The 17,250-nt window shown below is 50.6% G+C and overlaps 1 long non-coding RNA gene across 1 annotated transcript; it reads left to right on the forward strand.

Moving 5' to 3' along the window:
• Positions 1-2,131: 2,131 nt before the first annotated feature.
• On the forward strand, positions 2,132-6,540 carry LOC121098372. The gene is made up of 2 exons (XR_005831258.1): positions 2,132-2,667; positions 6,333-6,540. It is a non-coding gene; the product is annotated as an uncharacterized LOC121098372 (long non-coding RNA).
• Positions 6,541-17,250: the final 10,710 nt, after the last annotated feature.

A 17,250-nucleotide genomic window follows, 5' to 3' on the forward strand; every position in this document is an offset into this window, starting at 1 on the left:
GTCGGGTGGCCTGTCAGCTCCACCGGCACTCAGCACCCACTCCAGCTGCCCCAGCCAGTGGACCAAACACCAGGCACTGCCTCTGGGACAGCAGCCCCCCCCCCTTCGGGGTGTACCTCTGCAGCCCCAGGGATGCTCCCGCACGTCCTGAGTGGGGGCTGTGGAGCAGCGTCGGTTTCAAGAGCCCCCGACCTTTAATAATCATTTCTGCTGTTATCTGAACACTTCCTAATTCATCCCCTTCTGTCCCTGAAAATCTAAATCCTATTTAAGTTAATGCCCTTCATTTTCATTTATAAAGACAGATACAAAATAATTATTTCCTATCTCTGCTGTTTCCTTATCTTCTGTCCTAATAATTCCTCACTGTCTCTCTTTCATCATCTGTCTGCAGTACAAGAAACTTTTCTGTTAGTTAAAGCTTTCTGTGTGTTCCTTTTCCTGCTCTTTCATATCTCGCTGCCTCTATCCTCCCCACCTGCCCTCGCTCCTACTCTTCCACAGGCCTGCCAGTGTTTTTTGTGCTCACCCTTCCCACTGATCTTCACATCTTTCTGTTGTTTGGATTTCAGCTTGCAATTTTATATGCAAATTCCAGCAGGCCACCTCTTCAGGCTCTGCCTTTGATATCCGAGTAGCCCTGCCTGGCTGAAGTGCGTTTGCATAAGTATCGGCATGCTCAAAGGGACGCTCCATCCTCGCCCCTGATGAAAGCAGCAAGGCAAGCAGGAACAGATGTGTCTCCCGGTGACAATTTGATTAAAAGAAAATAAAGGTGTTTTGCACAGGAGAGCAGCCCTGTGAACACCAGAAGAAAGAGACCCTGTGCCTCAGCAGGCAAGGGCATGGATTTTGCCGCAAAGCTCACTGCCACCAGATACCAGCGACAAGAGGCAAGTGGGGCTTCAAAGAGACGCAGGCTTTGCCAGGGACCAGCGGGTTCAGCTGCCCTCCCAAACCCACCGCATTTGTCTTTGCACCCCCTGAGTGCCATGGCTCCTCTTTGGGCTCAGCCAAGCAACGCTCATAAACAATTTCTAATGACTGAGCATCCTCTCTGTTATTTCTGCTGCCTCATCCAGGTTTGCCCAGGGCGCCTTTAAGCCTTTTGCCCACGAACAGTCCACAAACAGAGCCTATTTTTGTTCTGAAGTGAACATCCTCCCAGATTCACTGTAATTACCGATATTGGCCCCGGTGAAGTCAAATCACAAATGCCAACAACTCTGGTCCCATGAAGTCTCTAGATCAACACAGCAATGCTTCAGAGCCAGCTTTTGGTACATCTGTTACAAGCCTCCTTCCTCAAAATGCTTATCCTTGTCACATACCATCCCGTGTTGACACAAGTAAAAGCTCGTTGGGTCCGTGCATGTCTATATACATTTATTAAACCAGTTTTCTCGCCATCAGCCCTTGGTATAGTCTGTTCTCTGCTCTGCAGAGCGAGTTACTCTCACATTCGCTGAAGAATGTATATGTGTTTGCAATCAAAAGAAATAGGATCCTAAGCACTCAAAAATTGACAGCGGAGCTCTGAGCAGCTGAAATTCCCAAAATGCATTTCTAACTGCATTTCCCGAGAACAGCTTAAGCTCCATTTATTCCTTCCAACTATGGAAAATATTGCATTTTCAGTGCCATAGATGCCCTTCTAAGAAAACTTGTCCAGCTTCCCAAAAATGTTAAAACTAACTCAAAATCATTTAATCATGGGCAGAACTTTAGAGCCCCTGTAATTGTTCACAGTAACCGCGTAGCTCTGGCAAGAAAAGAGCTCTGTCTTCTGCTTTCTAGTGCAGAGCAATCACTTCTGATAAATAATTTTGACTAGTGACTCATCAGCAGCCTATGCAGGAAGTATATATTTAAACCTGTGCAGCTTAAACAATTGTTAAAGATGTCAGTTTATCATGCAGACGGTTTTTATTGAAAGAAGAAGGAAAAATATCATTTTTTAAATTAATGAGAGCAGACCTTATCTCAGCTGCTTTTACTATGCTGTATTTTGGAAAAATATTCTTTTATTGTTCACAATTGCTTCTCTTTGTTGGACCCAGACGCCAACAGCCACATTTCAAAAGACTTTCTAAACATTAACCAACAAAACCTCAGTGCTGGGAGCTGCAAAAGCAACAAATGCAGAAAGATTAATTGACTTGCCCGAAGTTATATTAAATCAAGGCAAACTCCTGAGCAGAACCTGGGTCTCTGCTCCCCTGTTGCAAGGCAAAGCGGTTCCCGTGCTACTGCCCCAGTTTTGCCAGCCCTGGAGAATCCAGCTTCCATCGCCCTGCCGGGAACGCAGCGCAGTCACTGGGGCACTGCCCCGATACCTTGGGGCTGCAGCTGCCTCCCTGCCAACAGCAGAGCTTTTCCCTGCACTTTTCACCCAGCAACTGGATTATTTATTTTTAACCGCTGCTGTCAGAACTCAGGCCAAAGATGGAAGCTTCCCCCTTACTTCAAGATCCCTAAATCACTCAGACCATTACACGGAGGATCTTGAAAACCCATACTTACTTGGGGTGTCCGATTACAGGCTTTGATGCGCTTTTTTAGCCCAGAAAGAGGCAAGAATGACAACACCATGTGGGCAGGACAGCTGCTGCGGTTCAATGGGTCCAGGGGAGACCGAGGAGCTCCAGAGATCAGCAGCGAAATCAGGTAAGGTGGCAACAAGCTGCCAAATGCGGCTCGCTATCCATGCCGGGAGCAATCTGGGAGGGAAAAGCCAACTCTTCTACCATATGGGATTTTAAATTAATCCTGTCAGCTCAGCTAAAGGGGCTGCCAACGTTACAGACAGCTTGCTGAAAGCTCTTGCTCAGCAGTGAAAGGCAGGAAGAGTCCTCAGGCTGGGACAGCACCGCTGCAAGGGCAGCTCCTGTATCCCACATCCCACCCTGGGTACCACACCCCATCTGTTCTCCCCACCGCAAAATGGGGACCCAAGAGACAGGGGAGTTCAGAAGAAAGCGGTGTCTTTATTTCAGAGTTGCCCAAGACCTTCACAGATTAAAAAAAATGAGACTCCAGCTGTGGAATGGCAACTGGTAGGAAGAGGCAACAAAAAGGCAATGACTGACCCGTAAGAGGTAAACTGGGACTTCTCCACCATCTCATAAGATGTGACAACTGGGGCTTTCAATAAAGTCAGGTAGGAAGAAAGTCCGGGGTGATAAAAAGAAATACTTCTCCAGCACAGTAATTAAGTTGCTGAAGTTATTGCCACAAGAAATGAGGACAAAAGCTTAGCAGGACTCCAGATGGGTCCGTGTGCTCACACAGCTACCAGGCTTGTTGAAACACATGGTGAAACGTTCCTGAGAAACATTTTAAACCTCATCTTTCAAGCTGAAGAGCACCTTGGACTATTAAGAGACTAGGATGCAGCCTCGTGCATAGGGCGGGTAATTACACATGTATTAACTTGGCCTCAAGTTTCATGAGGGAAACGTAAATAGTGACTACAAAAGCAGCACAAACCCCATTGGAACCTGCTCACGTGATTCTCTGGCATGGCAAGGACCCCAAGAGCGCGGCCCAGGCAAGCTTCCAGGAGGGGAAAGGAGAAGAGACCCAGCGGCCCTTCCACGGGGCAGATGCCCATTCCTCCCCTCCCCAAAGGTGGCTAAATCGAGCCCTAATGGGCTACCATGAAGCTGGCTGCTGATGGAAACCCGTGCAGCCGCGTACGCTTGAAGGGATAAGAGAACTCTTCAGCCAAGTCCCTGCTGTGCTCTTTTCAGGAGAGGTCCTTTTAACTCAATGCTATTCCCAGACCATTGCGCTGATCTAAACGTTAACACTCTCTCCAGGATACAGGCACCTCCCGCACGTCAGAGGAGGCACAAACTGATGCCAGCAGCATCCGAGAGCCTTGCTGCCAGGGGAACGGGCTGTACCTGGGCCCTGGGCTGGCCAGGCAACCCCTCCCCAGCAGAGGGGGAGGCAGGAGCATCCCAGAGGAATCACTCAACTTGAAAGAGAAACATAGTTGCCAGTTTGCAGTAAATACCCCTCATGTTTACTAAACACATATTACAAAGTGCAACACTGATCGAAAACAAAGGTAATTGGGAGAAAAAAAACCAACAAGGCCCTGCAAACACAGCCAGGAAAAAGCCTTTGGGGAATATACTTGGAGATTTGAGAAGGCTTAAGTCTGGGACACAAATGCCTGTTCTTTGTCCTTAACAATAGCGGATAAAGTCTGATGTAGTTTGTCCAGTTGTGATGGAGGGATCTCACCCCTTACGTCCAGCTGAAAAGATATGATCTCGCTGCTGATTACCTGGGGTTCACATCCTTGACAGCAATTGCACAGCAGTATCAGCTCACCGTGCATTTTCTGTGGCAGCCAAGGGGCGCAGAAAAGCCCCAGTACAATATAAGCAAGACACGGCCTGCAGGGGCAAGACTGTAAGCCATGATTTCGCTAAAAGAAGAGTGTTTGTAACAGGACACAAAGGGGCAAATCCCAAATGCAGCCACTGCCAAAGGAGGTCTGGGGATGCATTTTCTCCATGGAGCTGAGAACAAGCTCACGCAAGCTGGAGATGAACACAAAGAGGCACAGACGACTGGGGCTCTGAAGGACAGGCAGAAATTTCCCTGCAGAGACCCTGCCGTGGGAAAAGCATCTCACCATGAGATGCAGAAAAGGCCTTTATCCCCCACCTGCCTCCTGCGGCCACACTTCTGCCTCAGGGCTTTGCCGTGCTGAACTGGCAGGCAGGCGCAGCACCCATTGGCATGCTGCGAGGCGGCCGCTTCAGCTCTGCCTGCGTGACAGCATGCTTTCTGGGTGGGGAGCGAAGTGACAAGGGATGTCACTATCTGGAGCTCTGCAGCCTCCTCTCAGCGCAAGATTTCCCCGTCTCTTCCCTGCTGGTGTCTGCACTGACATGGAAAGGCTCTGAACAAGGCTCCCTATAATCCATCAGAGGTGCTACTGCCCATTCATGCTCCACGGGAGCTCTGCCTCTCCACTAAATCCCTCAAGCCATCTCCAAATCACCTAATCTCCATCTCTACCACCTCCCTCTTTTCAGTGACCTTCCTCCTCACATAGAGTATCTGCAGGCTTCCAGATAACTTCCTTGCCTCCTTATCTGCAAGAGTATTTTAGCTCCTGTCCTGGCATTGCGCTCAAGCAGCACTCAAGACGTGCAAGGAAAGCACCAGGAGCATTCAGGAGGGGCTGGAAAGGATGGCAGCTCTCCAGCTGCTCTCCTGAAACCTCGATGGCACCTTTGGTTTCACCTGCAGAACAGTGTGCATCACATCAACAGCCCACCTGCCAAACCCTCACGGCAGACCCAGCTGCACTAACCAGTCCGACTAGTTGCAGAGGACAGGGCGGGGGGGTTCTCCCCTGATTGTCTGGGAGCATGACCCTCCACATGGGTCACAATGCTTCGAGCCTGCCTGCACTTCTCATCTGGCAGAGCTCTTGGGGCTCATTTGTCACAGCCTCGTGCCGTCAGCCCTCCCGCTCCCCCCCTTTCTCTGCGACAGATACAAACCAGCTCCGACCTCCACCATTGCCCCTCACATTGAAGTGCCCTTTCTCCTGCCAGGCAGGGAAGAGCAGGGGAGAAGAGACACAGGAGCAGGGATGCCAGCTTGGTAGCAAAGCGAGCATGAACGTTCTGGTGAGGAATAGATCCTTCATATAGAGCTGGACCAGTTTCACAGGCTGCACATACTGGCTCTCCTTAAAGTGCCTTGGAGAGCAGCAGGCTAACCAGTAACACATCTGAGTCGTGGGACCCTCCTGGAGCTGGGAGGCTGTCCCAAACCAGCCCAGCACTCTGCACCCAGTGAGACCCCACATAACATGGCCACTTACCTTAATGGCCATTCAGGTGGCCGTGCCGCCCTGAAGGCTGCAAGCAGCTCATCTATTAAACCTGAAAGATACGCAATTCCTAAACAACATGGAGTTCCCAGGCCTTTTACGACGCTGCTTTTATTTGTAACAATATAGAGCTTCCCCCAGAAGTTTCCCAGTGTAAACAGACACTATAAAGGAGACAGATGTTGATTCTGCCGTGCTAACGAGGAACACCGATATTACACGGAGCAGCTGGGGCACAGAGGTGAGGACTTATTACTCCAGGGAGAAGAGATGGCAGGGCTGCAAAGGCACAGGCTTTGGCAGCGAGGTTACTCAGAGGTTACACACAGCCTCTGTTCAGTGCTTCAGCCTTGCCTTTCTCCGCAGCTAATGAATGTTACAGGAGGAGAGGGAGGAGGCAGAGGCTGGAGGGAAATGGAGCAGAAATGCAAGGCTGCCATCTCAGATATCATCTGCCTCTTTCTAGACAGGCTCACACGAAACGAAGGCACAGCAGCACTCACCACAGCAGGGGGCAAAGGAGGAACCGACCGGAGCGGGCATCGGCAAGGGATGGGTCCCAGGCTCAAAGCTATGCATGCATATGCCATCTTGCACCTTGTGCGGAGCAATCTGTTTGGCAAAAAGTCACACTTGCAAGTGGAAAATAAGAGGACAATACCGGCCCTGCTGAACTCTGCCTCTGTGCTTTTTGTTCAGCCTCTGCTAAGGGGGAAGAAATGCAGCTCTCACCCAGGCTCAGCCATCAGCTGCCCTCGAGCCCTGCCTGCACCCACCTCCCTGCCCGCAGCGGCTCTCCCCGGTGCGGGCACCGCACACGGCTGCAGCAGAGGCTTTCCCTGCCCCGAGTGGTTTACAATATTGAGCAACACATTGCCACGGCCAAGGCACCGCAGCCAAAGATTAAGTGATGAGCTCAGGATTGCAGAGGGGATCTGTAAACTCAGTCTCCCAAGCCAGCTCTAGTGCCTTCTCCGCACACTCGCCCTCCTGCTCCCCCCGGGGCTGATGCCTCACCAGCAGCACTCCCAGCGCCCGCTGCAGTTCTGCACCGTGGGCACGGCTTTCCGACAAGCAATCACATCTTAGAGACTCTGGCATTTTCATAGAACACCTCAAATTGCTTTTTTTACACCTCACTGCTCAGTGCCAACCCCAATTCATGTTATTTGTGCATTTGCTTAGAAAACATTACCTGATCAGTCACCCTGCGAGAGGCTGGGGAAGAGGCTTCAGCTTCTCCCTGTCACTACAGTAGGCTGGGCACAAGGGAGTCCATGCAAATGTTTTACTGAAACAAACTGCCTCCCAGTAAGCACGGGAAGGCCCTCACTAGGGTCCTGAGTACAAGGTGGCATGAGCCAGGAGAAGGTGCAGCCAGCCCGAAGAGGAAGATCAAGGTGAGAGTATCTGCCTGCCCTGCTGCCTGCTCTCCAACTAGGCAGGGTCCGCTTAGTGGAAGCGAATAGAGGAGAACAGAGTCTGGCACGTTCCTGTATTTTCCCTCTGCTGGCAGAAGCTGGATAAGGCAACACCCAAAAACCTCATGAAGATGGTAAGACTTGTGAAGCGCACCTAAAAATATATACATTCATATACCTGTCAAACGGCACAGCCGGTTACAGCGCGTCGGCCCCGGCAGCGGCACAGCCTGGCTTCTACCCTCCGAGGGACACGCGGGTGCCTACGCCACGCGAGCCCCAGCCACAAGAAGCGTATGGAACGGCTCGCGTGGCTCCTCGAGATGGAGCTAGTGCCACTGTGCCCCCAGGCCCCCCAACCCTTCCTCCACTGCATCAAACTGCCACCTATTGCAACAGGCACCCGTAGCCCTTGTTTGATAAAAAAAAGGCACCAAAATCGCTACAATTAATAAATTGATATTAGCCCATCCCTCCAAGCTGTTCCTTCCCAACCATCTGCATGTCCTGAAATGTGAGGTTTTAGTCATAAATGCCAGGCCTCGTTTTGGAAATTTATAAGCTGTTTTGCTTCCATTACCTGAACAGCTTCCAGCTACTGCATCCAGGCATTTTAATTCTCTGAACTCCACCACGAAATGGCATGATAAACTTCACAATACGCAGCTCCCGCACCACAGACGCTCAGTATTTCACAGTTCCAAAGAATTTCCTCCTTCCTCTGACAGAAGCCAGGTATCCAGCAACTCAAACTCAGGAGTCCATCTGCTTAAGCACATAGGAGAACAGATCCTTTTGTAGTAGCATATTAGGAGCCATACTCAAGAAAGGCGACATATTTCAACTCCCATATTGCCACCACAACCCCTGATGCACTATCAATTAGGAGCAGCAATAATTACAAATGGAAAACTGCAGACCTTGGAGCAGATAATGTGTTTCCATTAGATTAAGTAGTCATAGAAATAAAAAATAAAACCTATACTTTGGCTAATTAAGCCCACTCACCATCTGATTAAGATGTGTTGTGATACCATGGAAGAACACCAAAGAGCTATTGTAAGTAAACCAACACAACTGGGTATTAATATTATATTCCTTGTCAGAAGGGATAATTGATCTGCCTAGAGGTTAACCAAGATAATTATCATGAGTTGATAATACTGTCGATGCTAAGCATCTTGCTCCATGCAGCAGCATTGGGGGAGAAAAAAAGAAGAGGCTAAACCCCTGCCCCTGGACAACCCTGCATTTCTGACTCATTCCTTGGCTCTATCGAAACAACCTCCCCATTCATCTGACTTCAAATAAAACCACTCAGTGCTCACTGACACACTCCCCCATCCCCAAACCTTTCCTGCTGTAGCATATGAAGGCACAGACCCCAGGCAAGATCCTCTACCACATACATAAATGCTGGTCATATACAATCACATAGCCACCCAAGTTCTACCCCAGAATACACACCTTTGTAGCCAGCTCATGCCCCACCAAACTGCTTAGTCCCCCTATGCTCCTCTGGGGAGGTCTCTTCTCCCCTGGTACTTAAGCTGTGGGGGCTGTGGGCAGGCCCCTCGTTGGGGGCTGTGGGCAGCCCTCATTGCAGGCAGGTGTGCACGGAACCGGCATGCAGGTGAGCTCAGGGAGCCAGGGTCAGCCTTAGTTGTTTCCTCACTACATTTTAAGGGATAATCGCTCTGCAGCCCGGCACCCAGGCAACAGACAAAGCCTTTTCTCAGAAAGGGCCCTTACATCCTGCTCCTCAAAGTTCCATTCAGGAAAAGCTGAGTTGGGTTTCTCTGACAAGAAATCCCTGCGACAATTTTGATTTTGGGGGTGGGGGCAGAACAAATCATGCTGCTTCAGCTGGCTGCAAATCACACCCACAGGGCCAGGTGCTGGGACTAACGGCCTTTACTTTGGGGCCAGATTTGTATCAGGTATTTACATGCCTACCAGGATCTTTGAAAATCTAGCCCCAAGCAACCAAATCAAATCACCGTTTTTTGCCCTGACGTCGCATCTGCAGCAGCATCCACTGTCCTGTGCGTGGGAAGGTAAACTCAGGGCAGAACACACCACGCGGTTCCTTAAGCCTCCCCCTCCAAAGGCAGAGGTCTTGCCATCCTCTTCTTCCCTAGGGAGGAGGGTTCAGTGGGGGGAGCTCTCTTTGGCTCTAGCCACTGCAGCCAGACCCTGCAGCAGCAACGCTCCAGTTTGCTCCACGTGACTGCCGGGTAGATGCCCGGCGAATCCTGGGGAGAGCACAGGACTAGCATCAGAAAGCCCAGAGAGGTCAGATCCCCCCCGGGACTGAGAGTCCCACAGAGGGGTTCCTCAGTGGGAGACACCCCCACAAGTCAGCCAGCGGCCTGGGAGCTGGGCAGCTCCTGCTGAACAGCTTTGCAGGGCTGCCCACCACTTCCAAGTGCATCTGAGGAGGAACGACGTTTTGGAACCAAACTCCAGGTACAAAAGAACGTCATTCAAACTGTTTCCCGAGAGCGCAATTACGTCATGGGATGAATTACTGCGTGCAAGGAGGACTTATTAATGGTCTGCTGTCAAACCCAAAGGATGTATTTGCTGGGGACACCGCTGGGGTCTGAGGTCTAGCACTACTTAGTATTTTCATTCCTGACCAAAAATGATGGAATAGGAAGAATTATGAGATTCGCAGATGACACTGTGCTCGGAGTGGCAATACATTGGAGAATAAGTTCAGGATTGATAGCGATCCTGAAAATGGAAATATGGTCTAAAAACCAGGGGAAGGTAAGGAACTTTTAAGGTATCTCTAGAAAAAACAAGACTGCGGAATGAGTCTGGGATTACTGAGGGTCACAAACTGAATATGAGTCCACAGCACTGCACAAAGGCATCGTAGCAGGATGCATTTACTGACACGTGCTTTACAAGGCATGAAGGAGCTGTTCTGCCCTGGAACGACGTTGTTGTTGGACCTGAGGGAGCCTGTGCCTACTTCTGGGCATCTCCCCTGAAGGGCATCCTCCACTCTTTCCTTTAAAGTCCATGTTTCCATGAAATCTGTTTACAGAAGATCCACAGAAAATAAAGATAAAAGGGGCATGACAGTGAATTTAATTAAATATTCAAAGATTGGTTTTGGCATTATTTACTCAGATAGGACTCCAAGCTTTGGGTTCCAGGTTTGGTTGTTACTGTGGAAACGAGCTCAACGTGGATGTATAAAAAGAAAGGGCTCATGAATTAAATAATTTAACAAGTGAAATGAAACCTCGGGGAACACAACATGACAGGTTGTTCTGTATTTAGGATTCTCAATTCTGATGCTTTGCTCCGAGAGGCAGGAGATATCTAGGACACTTGGCTTGCCTGCGAGCTAATTGCTCTGGCACTCCTGTCCTCCAGGACACCTGAAAGTGCTGAGGAGCAGCAAGTCCCAGTAAGTGCTTACAGGACCACCACCAGGCAACACGCTTCCCAAAAACCTGGCACCGATGGAGCCAGCCCCCGGAGCCAGAGGTCCGGGAAGCAGGGCTGCAGAGCCCGCATCCTGGAGCTCAGGCGCTGCATGGCCTTGGATTGGCTTCTGCACAGCTTTTGGTTTGTGTCTGTTAAACAGAAACACTAATCCTCACCTGCTGCCTTCATTACTATTTGCAAAGGGCTTGGAAACCTTCTGGTGCAAAGAGGTGTAAAATAGTGAAAAGCATTATGTGTGCACACACACACACACAGAGCTTGCTGGGCGAACTGAGAGCTCAGCCGCTGCTCAGAACAGCGTAGGAAATGTAGATGAAATTTGAGGTCAGACCAGGATTTACACCTCATCAGCATTCAGCAATGCTAGGACAGAGCTGGTTGCAGGGGTGAAGGAAAAACAGCAAGCAAGAGTTACCAAAAGCTGGTAAAAACCCTGTGCAGCTTGCCCCTGCTCCCTGTCTGTTCCCTGGCCATCGCTGGCTGCGCAGCCCCTGTGCTGCTCAGAGCAGCTTCGCTGAGTGTCACCACCCTCTATTTTTAAAAAGGAACACAGAGGAGATTAAGGAGCACACAAGAGGTCACGGGGTGATGGGGCAGCTGGGATAAGAACACCCATCTCTGTAAAAAGAGCTCAGGACCTCAGCAGCTGCTCAGGACCCTTCTGACCTGGGCTATTCCTGGTTCCCAATGGGAGTTCTGCAAGGCCCATTTGCTTCAGCACCTGCCATGGAGCTAGAGGGGGGACACAGGATACTGGAGCTTGCAGAGCTGCAGAGGCTATTTGTCTCGCCTCGCAGAGAGACTAGATCAACGATGTGCTCAGAGGAGCTAAGGGCATGTTTGACAGCATCCATAAGGTTTTCTGTCATGCTGTCCAAAGGATATTTCTTTGCTGTCCGAACAACACCATCATTATTTAACCAGCGCCAGAAGATGGATTTCCATTTTGTTTCCTCCTGTTACGCTCACTGTCCTCACTCATCACACACCAGTCAGCCCCTCGCTCCCAGGCTCCCAAAGTGAGTTTCCCCATCTGTCAGAGCAGGATCAGGTTAAGATCTGTATGCCCCCCGTGATCAGCTGTTAAACCAGACCCCGAAGGGCAGCACTGAGGACATGGCTGGCGTGTGCCAGCATCAGCAGCAGATGGGTACCCCATACCCCAGCTCCACTGTCTTTGACTAGTCTTAGTGGAAGCTCAGCTCACATGCAAATCCCTCCAAAATGTCTTCATCGGAGGGAGAATTGGCACGACCAAGGCACCCTCATACAGAAGCACCTTTCCCCAGAAGTTTGCCAGGAACCCAGCTCTCTGCATCTACTGCAGCGCTCCTGCAGCCCAAAGAAAACCTCATGTGGGACAAGTCAGCACTGGTGGACAGATGCTGCTTCGGCAGATGGCTGTCTTCAGGGCCCCTGCCAGTGCCCCAGTGGGAAGGGGTACGGCTCCCCAGAACAGCCCGGCAGCAGACCTTTCCTCCAGCAGGAGCCAGCTGCCTCAGAGGGAGAGGAACTGGCAGCCAGCGCTTTGCATTGAATAATTCAAACATTATTGATTTTTTCTACTCGCTGGCAACCAGGCCCAAAGCCCAGGCAGACCAGAAATGATTAAAAAGTAGTCTCTCCTCAGACAACTAAGATACCATTCTCCTCCAACGTGGAAGAAACAGATGGAAACCCAAATGAGCTGCTGGGTCAGCTTTGTTCCCAGCAAGAGGAGACAAGGGGAGCATAGGAAGATGGAGAAGGTTTACACATACAGGTGAGCAGTCATGGCTCTCAATACAATGCTGAAAAGCATCAGCACTGTGGCACTCAAGCACCCTGAGCATCTCATAATACAACAGTTTCTGTCCAGGCATTGAACCTATGTTTTGCATCGGCACGTGATGAACAACAAATGGGGAACAGTAGCAGAGTGGTTCTAAGGGACCTGCCAGTCCAGCTAGCTCTCTGTAAGCATGACAGGCTAGACAGATCTCAGAGAGGAATGCGAAAGAGGACAGTGAAGGGTTTTCCATGCTCCCATGTAGGAGAGTCATGCTTTAGAATATGCTTGCAAATGTCTAAGTCCCCTTGAGCAAAAGGAGTCTAAGCAAGTTATGCATGCTTTGGCAGTGCTCATGCCCCGAGTGCAGCTGTATTTTGACATGTGAGCAAGCTGTAAGCTGGCAGCTCCTTCTCCATGTTGGAAAGCTGCAGCCACATAGTTACTCTGCTTCAAAAATCACCCTAAGCCCCCTTTTCCCTGCTAAGGGATCAACCACCTCATGGCCAGCCCGCAGAAGGGACAGTGAAGTATTTCTCTCTACTAGAAGACATGAACTTGTTATAAAACAGTTGCCAATGCAGTGATGAACACAGCAGCGTCACGCACAGAAATTGAAGATGCACTTTAATGGCTTTGTTATTGATCCAGAGATGGTGATTTTGCCTTTGACATTGGAGCATGCAATGGGAAGAGGAAAAAGGCAGCCCGCAGCCTGTTCCCGAGGGGTAGGCTGCTGAGTACCATGTCTATCAGTCGCTACGTGTGGGTTCACAGGTGCCGCTACAACCCAACAGACCTGGGCTCTGCCATGCCCAGTACTGCACAGAACTGAAACAACCCCTGGCTGACCGTGTTGGACCACTTCGGGGCAGACATACCTGAAGCTACATCTCTCAAGCACAAACCCACAGCTGTTGCTCCCAGGCTCCTCAGAAAGCACTTGACAGCTGTCCCAGAAGCAATAGTAATGGGGCAGCTGAAACCACTCAGAGCTGAGGCCTCTTTCTCCACGTAGCACAAGAGCAAATCACGAACTTGCAAAGATGAAACACAGTCCAATATCAAAATAGTCCCCATACTTCATGATACTCCAACTCTGATGGAAAGGATTTAACAGTCCCCTATCTCCCCCAATAACTAGAGTTCCCAGATAATTTTCTCTTTTCAATTTCCCCAGCTTCCCTGAAGAGAACAAGTGTGCCAAATGGACTAGCATATCAGGAAATCTTGATGCATTTAAATAAGAAAGCAATTAAACACTTTAATAAGGTGGGGGGGGAGCAGGAAGGAAATTATTAAAGTGATTTCTGGATGACCTTAAAACCTTCCACTATTGTAGCTGAGAACATTAATACTTAGCAAGTCTGGCTGACTCAATCAGAGCACCAGCATCCATCCCCACACGGCACCTGGTGCACCCACCGCACCCTTACACAGCTGAGCAGAGCGCAGGGGCGGCAGGGCACAGCAGCCTTGCTGCGGTCTCTGCCACAGAGCTGCACACACAACCTTCCCCAAACTGACTACTCCTACCCGCTTCCTCCCGGCTACTTCGAAAGACAATTCACCCATCATTTGGCAACAGGAGAACACAAGCTGGTACCCAAACAGTCCCCTACCTGGGCAGCCACAGCGGGCTGCAGCGCGGCATACACAAACCTCCAGCATCGCCCGAGGGTCCCTGTGCCCAGCCCATCGCAGACCTCCCTAGGAGCTGAGCAGCCACCTGATAGCCACCCATCTCACGTAATGATAATAATAAATGACTTGTACCTCCACGGTACTTTTAACAGAGGACTTCAAAGCCCTTGTAGATTCCAAAGGCCCTGTGACACCCTTAACGAGTACATTTTTAGTTTCAGTTTTATGGATGAGGAAATTGAGGTTACTAAGGTAGAATAATTTGCCCATGTGACAGGGGAAGGGAAGAAAAGCAGCAGCAGCAGTTACGAAGGAAAAATCCAAGCACTGTCTCTCAGCCCCCTACCAGGACAAGGCTCTGGGCAGCAGCCCCCCTGCCAGGGCTAGGCAAAAAATGGAGACCACCCGCTCCAAACCCAAGCCAACACCAGCTCTAAACACTCACCAGTCTTCACAGAGCCCTTGTGCACCGAGGGTTTGAGTTACATGAAGCAGAGGGCACTTTGCAGTGATTACCTGGGAAAAGTGCTTTATTGAACAAGCATTGCACAAGGGTTATTTTTTCCCTGCACCAGTGTATCAGCCAGACGCTGGACGAGGGACCTAGAGGCATCAGCTGTTACTTGTAATTTAAACAAGCTGGCTTCAAGAGAGCAGGGCAGGGAGAGAAGGGCTGCTCACACAGATTGTCCGCTGCCGGTACAGCCCAGCCCCTCCTGGGTACAGCCAGGGCAGCACGGAGGGCAGGCAAGGGGAAGAGAGGACATAAATGAGGATTTTTACAGAAAAGCTGGGGAAAAGGAGGGCAGGACAGCAGTAACCCAGGGTACAGGATGCCTGAGAGCATCTCCGTCTCCCAGGCTTGGCAAGTCACACAGGGAGGCTGCGGCAGGGCAGGGCAGAGCATCCCTGGACCCCCATTTGAACAGTCTCATTGACGAGCCTTGTCATCGTTCCTCAAGACTAATTTTTTTAAATTGCAAAATCTTACAGAGCTATTAACCTCAAAGGAGTTTAACATATGGCAGCGCAAGTCTCCCTCTTACCCTAATTATAAGGCTTGCAGTAATGGGGCTGTCTTTTAAGTTACAGCTGCTATGCTTTTGGCTTTTCGCTAACATTACATCCTATTAAGGAGCTACATTTAATGCATGCAAATTGCCAGAACACAGAGCGCCTCGGACCAGCGAGGGGATGCATTTAAGCAACAGCAGCAATATCCCAGGGTCAGGCTCACCCTGCTGAGAACTCCGTATGATCCATCAATCAAACGCCGCTCATTAATTAACTAATTCATTAAGTATCTTCATAGATGAAGGTTCATCAAGGCGGAACATTGTGTTGACAGCGACGTCCTGTCAGTACTTAGCAGTACAAGCTCCCCCTCCCCCCCCCGCCCAGTCGCCCACCCGGGCGGGCACAGGCACTGCCCGCCATGCCCCCGGCCCCGCCGTGACCCCCGCTGCCGCCCCGCTCCCTGCAGCTCCTGCCTCTGCGGGGAAGAGCTGCCCCCCCCTCCCCGTGCATCCCTTTATGTAGCGCCCCGGTCCCACACCTCCCAGCCATTGCCACCAGCCTGCCCTGCCTACCCGCTGCTCAGCTGCCCCCCCCCCAATTTCCCTGAAGCACATGCAAAGCTGCCCTGCAGCAAGAGCAGAGCTCTTTTTTGTAATAATAATAATAATAATAATAATTATTATTATTATTATTATTGTTGTTATTGTTATTGTTATTATTAAGTTTGCAAATAAAAATAAATCCTTGCTAAAAAATTAGTACTAAAGGCGAAGTGAGGCTGTGGGTGACTTGTGGAGCAGGGGGACGGGACCGGCTGGGGAAGGCACAAAAACCCCACTGGAGCAGCACGTTTCGCAGCCTGGCAGTGAAAGGAGCTGCCACCGTGTTTCTTTCTGCCAGACGCAGCTATTTGCTGTGGTGGGTGTTGCTGGTAATGACAGCAGCTGAGAGCTGGGCCAGGTAGTACCCGGAAAAGCTTTCCTAGGGGATTTTTGGGAAAGCCCGCCTTAGCAGTGAATGGCATTTTCCTATCACATAAATAAACCTACGCCAGAGATGCAAGGGAAACTGCCGCATGCGTTGCTGTAGCCAGAACACCCCCGCCTGAACTCGCCTGGAGCAATGAGGCTGCGGTGCTCTGAGCCGCAGCCACCACATGTGCCCCCTGGGACCCCACCTCACCGGCACCCCCCCTCCTAGCACCCTGAAGCATCACTGCAATCAGTCCCTCAATTAACTGTGTTCCTGTGAGCTGCAAGCAGAGCACACCGGCACCAGGGCCCTGGCTCCAGCCCAAGGGCTAATTTGCTTTCCTAAGCCTGGAGTGCAACCAGGCATATTAAAATGGTGCAGGAACCACTGCCAGCCCCCCCTGCTCCCCGTCTAGACAGGGTGCTCTGACCTGGCACGTTGCAATCCCGTTTCCTATAGTAGCCAGGTATTATCCCACTGCTCCAAGGTCTGATGGAATTTGGTCGCTAAAGCCTCCCCCATCTCCTCCTCACTGTACACCCACCCTACAGCAGCTGGAGGAGAGGCCGTGCTGTGGTAGCACGCAGTAATGGTAACCTCCACATCAATTCTTGCTCCCTGAAGAAAAGCCTCCTGGCTTCAGTGCCACAAGCTGTAATACTGAAAATGGCTGTAAATGTGAGAAATTGGCACATTGTAGTCCAACAAGACAATTTTTGAATTGCTCCATGCAGCTGGGCAGTTCTGGATGCTATGCTGCCTGCATCCTAAACTGGGAGGTGGAGCATCTTCTGGGCTGAAAAAAAAAAGAGTCTTGGTTTGGTTTCTGCTTTCTGCCAGTCCAGGACCTCCGCAGTGCCACTTGTTGCACTGTGGCAGGAGGATGCTGGGCTCTGTGGCCTGCCTCCAGGGACCCCAGCCCTGTTTGGGGGAGAATGGAGGCAAATGCACTGGCGAGGGGGAAGGGGGCTGCTTGATCAATGAAACGTCCCTGTTATTCAGAGGGTCTGCAATTACGCTGCGCTGCAAGGCCTTTCTGCTTCTGTGCTCTGAAGAAAGAGACAAAATTCCAGAACACATAAATTGTGGCAAGA

The sequence above is a fragment of the Falco naumanni genome, chromosome 16 (assembly GCF_017639655.2).
Source record: "Falco naumanni isolate bFalNau1 chromosome 16, bFalNau1.pat, whole genome shotgun sequence".
Taxonomy (NCBI): Eukaryota; Metazoa; Chordata; class Aves; order Falconiformes; family Falconidae; genus Falco; species Falco naumanni.